Below are 8,397 nucleotides of genomic sequence, written 5' to 3' on the forward strand. Positions count from 1 at the left end.
TCTTGGTTCCAATAGCAAAACTATAGGTCTGATGAACAGAGAACTGATTTAAGCCAGTACAATAAAGTCTAGGCCTCACGTGCAATTCCCACACGAGCCAATTCACAGACCCTGAGCTCCTTAAATGGAGGCGAGAAAGCATCCATTTAGGAAGGACTAAATTATGGAGCTAATTAGGTAGTTTGCGGTTTGATCTCCTGGGTTTTTCAGCTAGCTTGCTTTCCCCCTCACTCACAAAATGGTCCTCCTATTATTTCTCTGCTTTGTCCTTCACTGACCCCTTTTCTTCTCTTGTGCACACCACTTCCTAACAAACCCAGTTCCTGGGGATTCAGACACCCCCTAGTGTCAGCTGGTCAGCCTGGGGCTGAAGGTAGTAAGAGGATCACAGGTAGATTTACCATGATCTTGACAAGCTTCAGGGCCCTTACCTTGCCCAGCCTTAGGAGGACCCTAGCAGTGTGTCACTATTTTCTTTTAAATTTTGTAAACATAAGGTATTTTTATCTTCTTTTTCTTAAAGAAGGCACTTCATAGTGTATAAGCTTCAGGCCCCACCAAACATGGATCTTCCCCTGAAAAGGTGATGAATGGAGATTTAAAGTAAGTCCATACAACCGCAGGCCCAGTGGAAACACTGAACATGATAATTGCCCAGTTCCTAACTGTTGCCAAAAGTCTCTGTTGGCCCATGACAGTGGTTCACACTTATTGCCCCACTGTGCTCTTAGACTCTGAATTTGTCCTGAATTTTTCATTTTTTTAATACAGTATGGGGTATATTATTAATATTTGCAGCAGAATAAATCAGGAAGTATGTGGTATATCTGTCTCATCTAGTACGTGAAACATGTGCAGTGAGTTAAGTTCTTACTGTAGTGCATGGTTGACTCTGCCAGGTGACCAGGAACGATGTACATCTTTTCCCCCAGCACGTTTCAGAGATGATGCGTCCAACACCTCCCTTTCAAGGACAGCAGGAAGGCATTCACTGATATAATAAGTTTACTTGGACATGAGAGGCTAGGAACATCAAACACCTTCAAACCTCCAGTGAGAGTAGAAGAAACAGGAAATGATGTTGCTACTACCAGTCACCTGGTGTACTGGACGGTGCACCACAGACCATGCTGGAAACTGCAAGACACACGAAACCACCAAGCTGCACTTGGTGAAGTCAGAGTAATTACATGTGACATTTTTTGTTATGAACGTGATGTTGGATACAAATGAGATTAAATTTGAGAGGTTCTATGATGCTGTAGCATCTAAAATTTGACAAAATAGAATCTCAAAATCATAAAAATCATTAAGCATTAGTCAGTCATAAGTAGCGACAATATTGATGAGTCTTAGCTTGTGAAATATTAGCTTAAAATGATATCCTGGAATGGTTAAAAATATAGTACCTTCAAAAATATTTGAACAGAAATATTTACATATCAAATTGATAAAATCCTCCAAAAATAATTACTGTTCTACTTAATTTATTTTTAAAATTCATACAATTGATAGAAGTATTTTATACTATATACAGATATGCTGTTTTAAAATATTACAAATAACTATTTTTGAAAAGGTGCCTAAAAAGAACTATAAGTTCAGCAATATAATAAATGTGTCAGTTAATAAGTAAATAGTCAGAAAATTAAGTACTTTTAATTTTTAATTTCTTGGTGCCCCTTTCCTCTGTTAAAAGTGTTCAGTCTGGTTTTGATAATATGGTTGGCTAGAACAAGACCTCCTGAGCAAGAGGCAGGAGCACCTTAGTAGATTCCTGACCTATAAAATAAGCTATTCTGGTAGGAAGGGCCAAGGCTAGGCCCTAGAAGTCTTTCTCCCAACCAAAATTTTAAATCAAAAAGTTTCATATTCTTTGATGTGTAATACGGAAAGCTGTGCCACTATTAATACTTGAAAGATGCAGAGCTGTTGAGTCATAGAATATGCCAACTTCCCTCTCTAGTTTGTCCAGTGCATAAAATGAATGGGTCTCAGAGAACAGGAGGTGGTCATCGTAAGCTTAACCGAGTGTGGCGATGCCAGTCCCAGCTGCTATTCCAGTTGTGGTTTCCCTGCTGGAGTGAATCACTATAGTCCCTGGCACATTGTACCCAACTTTTAGCCTAGTGAATATTTTCCTTCCTCGGTCCAATTTAAAGAAGTTGTCATACCTCCAGAGCAATTTGTTGCACTTTGGGACCACCTATGTCCCTGTGTTCTGACAGAATCTTCATTATACAGAAACATTTTCAACACTTCCTTGTATCATGAACTAAGAAAAACACTAATCAGAGAGATATTATCTTAGCATACCTGTAACATTAGATGCATCTCTGATTTATTTGACAACCATCCATCCTAACATCTTTTCATAGTACTACTTTGAATCCTTTATCATTGAACATGTCTAGCATATTTCATCTGCTTTTAGCTAAATTGATTTCCTGGATGTTAGATAGCTGACTGAGACCCCTCTGGATAAAATTACCTACTGTCATTCCAGTTGCCGTATCTTCAAAGTCTTTGTCTTGGTATTTATTTATTTTTCAATGAGACAGAATGTGTGACAAGCAATTGTTTAATGCTTCTAATTAGATTCAATACAGAGTAGGAACAGCTGACTCAGAGATTTATCTTGTGGGCTTGATTTATGCTTTCATGAAATCATAGTGCGCTAGATGAAGGCTGGTCTCCCAGCTCAACAGGAATTATAGTGGTATTTGTCTTTTCAAGTGGCATCATTTAACCAAAGAAAAAGGAAGGCAGCCTTCCAAAGCCTATTGGCTGCCAGTAACCCGAAGTGCACTTCTGAGGGGTAGCTTCCTGTTGAGTATTTGCTGGTAAACTTGGAACTGATATACTGCATACATAAATTCAAATTTAGCTGCTTCAAAGAACATTTTTACAGTAATACCATTCAGAAAGGAAGAGAGACTAAAGATGTGGAAGGTGGGGGACATGAGAGAGTAAAAGGAGAGAAATCCCCCCCAGAGGACGAGTAGTATAGATTTTTTTTTCCTCTGTCAAGACACTCTGGTTTGTTCATTTCCTCATTCTACTGCCTCATCAAAATCATAGTCTTTAGACAACACGAGAACTAGTAGTTAGTGATATAACAAGAAACTCTAAAAATTGAATTTTCCAGTCTCTCATACAGAGCGAAGTAAGTCAGAAAGAGAAAAACAAATACCATATGCTAACACATATATATGGAATCTAAAAAAGTGGCACTGATGAACCTAGTAGCAGAGCAGGAATAAAGACGCAGAAGTAGAGAATGGACTTGAGGACACGGGGAGGGGGAAGGGGAAGCTGGGACGAAGTGAGAGAGTGGCATGGACATATATACACTACCAAATGTAAAATGGATGGCTAGTGGGAAGCTGCTGCATAACACAGGGAGATCAACTCGGTGCTTTGTGACAACCTAGAGGAGTGGGATAGGGAGGGTGGGAGGGAGGCTCAAGAGGGAGGGGATATGGGGGTATATGTATACATATAGTTGATTCACATTGTTGTACAGCAGAAACTAACACAACACTGTAAAGCAATTATACTCCAATAAATATGTGAAAAAAAATTGAATTTTCCAAACTCTCTGTTTGGACGAGTAGAAAGTTATTAATAACAAATACTGATTGTCCCATGAAATTTTCAAGTCATTAAATACTAGCAATGTGCTAGGTCAGAAGTGGCAAATACTTAGCAAAAAACCAGTCATTCCTTTCACCCATGTCTTTGGCTGTTACTAATGGATCATGGCATTATGCTTCACTAAACACAGATGAGTCCTCGAATACTTTTTTTTTAATACCACACTGGGAAGACTACCACCTGGTTATAGATATCAAAGAGTATAACGTTTACTTGCTCTTTCTCTTCTAAATGAAATATTGAATGCAGCATAAAAGTGTCTCCTTTTACCTACACTCTTGTCCTCCCATCATCTCCATAAGTTTGTCATGATTCATAGGAGGAATGAGAAGGTACATATGAAGAGGAAAGAGGATTTTTTTTTACAAAGCTCACTTGAACATTCTTATATTATTAATTTCTGTTCTTTAGAAATCAAGCTACTTTATGGTAAATACTCCCACTTTTACCACAGTACACCACTCCTACATTACAGGAAACTAACCATTTTCATTTCCCACCTCCCATTCATTAAAAAAATAATAATAATGCTTTAGATGCTTTGAGTGTCTCATAACAATCACAAAGGAACCAGGTTGTTTCAAATCATAATTCTATATTTATTCATGAAACTTTCTCCACAGCGTCCTTCCACTGCAGAAGTCTGCCCTTGCCATGGTATCTCTTGTTTCTGGCATTTATTCAATGATTGATATCTCTAAATTGTAAATTATTCTATTCATTCTCTTTGTATTTAATAAATTTCAGATTTGGGATAACTAGAGGTTCCAGAGAATGAAAATGCTGTGGGGAGATGAGAAATAACAATACTTGAGTTTTCTCCTTCCAGGCAAATACATTCCAGTAAGTGGAAATCCTGTGCAAAATGTAAAACATAATTTTGGAACATATAATGCACATTATACACACAAACCTGCCTGACTTATTAAAGGAAGCTAACGCTTCTAATTTTGTGTTGACTGGTTAACATGTTTAATAAATTATAGACCATCGGAAGATACTATGATTGAATCCACTAGAAGACTTAAAGCCACTTCCCAAAGGAACATAATTCAGAAATACTAAATTATTTCTTACCTTTCCAATATTTCTACTGTAGGATATTCTGTGCCAAATTGGTGTTCTGTGGGAAATTTTTCTCATATACCCAGAAGGCCTTACAGTAGATATATAATAATGTCTGGATTTTTTTTTTTTTTGACTAATAGAAAAATCTGTAATTTAAAAAATGTTTTATGTTTTTATTATATCAAAAAGAAACTTGACATCACTTTACCAAACTTATTTGAAAGCGAGGCGCTTAATGTATATTTTACTTCTCTTAATAAATGATCAATACAAAGGAAAATGAACTTTATTTGTACATTTTTGGGAATATTTGATTTGTAAGTCATGGCACATATTTTTTGTTACATATAGATTTTCAAATATTTGGAATTTTGCAGATATAAGCCTCCTGAAGAACGTAAGATGGTATTGATGTAAATTCTGACAGCAAAATATAGTTAAAAACAAAAGCTTATCCAGTTTCTTACTTTTAAGAGTCTTTTTATTTAAGTATCAGCAGTGTTTATTGATTCATTTATAGTAACACACTAATTATAAAGTATTTTCTTTTTCCCCCAAAATAATAAAAATACAGGATTATTTCCACGTGTGGAGCTTGATCAACACTGAAATGTAAACTTAGTCATCTTGGAAAGATAATGGCACTTAATTGATACATTTCTTCTGGTACCTTTTTTTTTGTTGTTAATCCCATGACTTGTTAGAGCACTCAAAGATTTGAATTCTACCGTTGTTTTTGTTGAAATCTAATGATTTCTTTACATAAAATAGTATAATAATGCTACAATGTTTTTTTTTTTTCTTTCATTCTTCTACTTTTCCTTTCTCTTCCTATTCTCCTTTCCTCCACACTCATCCCTTGCCTCCCAATAAATAGGTAAAAGGCAAAAACAAAAGCTATCATTATGGAATGCCTACTACAGCTCAACCACTGAGATTTTATGTTATCTCTTTTAATCTTCTCAATCATCCTATGATAGAGACAAAGTTCAGAGTCTATTTAATTATTCCAAATCCCACAAAGTAGCAGACACAGAATTAAAACCCTTTCCACCCCTCCAAGAAAGACGTTGGTTTGGAAATATAGGTGTTTACTGACTTCAACACACATTCCTAATGTAGTTAAGTTTATAATTAGAAATGCTTATGTTCCAAAAGTTTGTTCGTCTAGCCATTAGTTTAGAACTTAGAAAATAAAATAAGGTTATGCATGCCATGCTAAAAATAAATAGCAAGTAGGTCGATCTTTTAAATTTATAATGTAATAGAAGAATGGGATTAGCGATATCTTTCCTGCACGTCTCAAAGGCATCGTTCCAGTCTCCAAAATGGTATATCTATGTGATTTATCCACTATTTTTCTTCAGTGGAAAAGTGCTTTATGCATTAAAAAATTTTTTTCCTTGTTTAATTTTAGGCTGTGGATAAATATGTTGATGTCACTGAATAAGAAGTATAAACACTAACATGAAATAATTTTTTTAGAATATTTGTGCATGGTAAATGGAGTGGAAATGCCTAGTCTTTACATTTTACTATAATTGAGGTTAGTCCTGTGTATTGCTTTGTTTCTCCCACTCTTTTTCTGAAGGTTGAAGTCTTTCTTAGTGAACGCTGCACACTAAGAACGCTGCTCTTTGTCTGCACTCCCACAATGCATTCTTGCTTTCTCTCCTTCTTCCCCCAAAACACTCACAAAACAACTGCTCCTTTGTAGCATGTGTGTTGCTTCTGAGCCAAATTTAGTAATATTTTATAAAGGTCCACAAAGCATGGGTGGGCTGGCAATCCAAACGTGATGGCCATGTTCTTCATTTTGTACAAGACTTCCAGAACCTCATACACAGAAATCATTTCTTTCTTTTGAGATATTGTATGAAATATATGCAAAGAACAGTCCATTTGAAGTCACACAACATGGATTAGATTTCCATTCCCTCAGCTTACAGTTGAGTGACTTTATTCTTTATCCTCATTTGTAAAATTGGGAAAATATTAAATATTTCCCAGGATGGTGGTAATGATCGAATGAGTACATGTCTAAGGTATGTAAACATTGTGTGTGACAATAAGTGACAGCTCCATTTTTACTTTCCCATTTAGCTTCCTTTCCTAATTGGATATATATTTTTAAAATCTTTCTATCCTCCTAGCTATTCATATATAATTATATGTAATGATTCTGCAGCGACTAAAATAAGTCAGGAGTCAAACTGTAAAATATTCCATAGAAATTTTGTATTTGTATGTTTGGATCATTTGTATAATGGCAAATTCAGTGTGTAAACAAAGGTGAAGGGAGTTAGAGGGATTTTTTAAAAATTCAGGTATGAAGTAATTTCTTATGGAATAATAAAATAATAGCTTGAAACATGCCTCAGAATATGGATGTTTTATCCCTGGCTGAGGCAGAGCTTGATACCACTTGTTAATTTTCTTGCACTTCTCTATCTGTCTACTGTCCTCTGTTGAGGTTGTCTTTCCTTAGAAATGTCAAAAAAGAAAATCTCTTCACTTTTCTTTTCCCAACCCCAAACCTCTTTTCATCCTCCTTCATTTTATTCTTGTTTCCTGATGCCAGTGTTCCAGGCAGTATTTGGATAAATTAATCTTCATAGCTTTGCCCTGATAACATAACATACAAATAATGATTTTTCACATTCTCGGAAGATGATAGGATTAGAAAATTGCTTCTATAGACTATTGTACTGAAAACAGTCATGGTTAAATCTCTGTGACGCTTTCCAAAAAAAAAATAAATTTCACTGGTTGCAACAAATAAAACACACAGTGTTTACAAAGTGCCATGTGAATACTCTTCAACCAAAATTAAAGAAGCCAAAATTAATACAGTAGATAGAAGAAAACTACTTCTGACTTTAGCCAATATTTAAAATTATACTATAGGTCGTCTAAGTCAAAAACCTGAAATCAGTCCCAACTGGTCTCTCTCCCCTACCCTGGAAGTACAGTTGATAGACAAGCCCTGTTATGTTTTTACTTTTAAATTTGCTCATTCAACAAATTTTTATTGTGCCTGATACTATGGGGAAATAAACATGAATAAATAGACAAAAATTGATGTCATCGTAGAGTTTACATGCTGGTGTATGCATCGGTGGAGGGTTAGAGGGGGGTGAGGAAGTGGGACAATCAAATAAGTAAAATATACAATATGTCAGAAATGCTTGGAGAAACAAATTAATCTTGGGGAAAGAGCACAGGGAGTGCCAGAAGGAAGATGAGTGGCTCATTGTTCAAAGAGCCAGATGGGGTTAGAATCTAGGGATGAAGAATGACCTGGGAGCCCCTGGGCTTCTTGTGATGACTGATGTAAATGGGGATAAAGGGCATAATGAGATTTTTACTGATGTTGTCAACAGAGATAATGGTGGTGCCAGGAGGGAGAAAGCAGGGGGAGAGTTTCCTGCCAGGAGAAAAGCTAAGACCTCTTATTCATTCTTGCCAGCAGTGATGAGGGGGCCAGGGAAAGGCATTTCTGAGAGCCTGCGGAATTCCTAGACCCTCTCTGGACTCCTGCCAGTGAAGTGTGTTCCTCAAATATCTCCCCTCCTTTCCATCTCTCCTTAGCCCTCTTCCAGTTCAGGCCCGTAACAGCCGTTCCAGGGCTTTATTAGTCTTGCTTCCAGGAGTCCGTTTTTCACACAATGA

This window comes from Balaenoptera borealis (assembly GCF_965194805.1).
Source record: "Balaenoptera borealis genome assembly, chromosome: 2".
Lineage (NCBI taxonomy): Eukaryota > Metazoa > Chordata > Mammalia > Artiodactyla > Balaenopteridae > Balaenoptera > Balaenoptera borealis.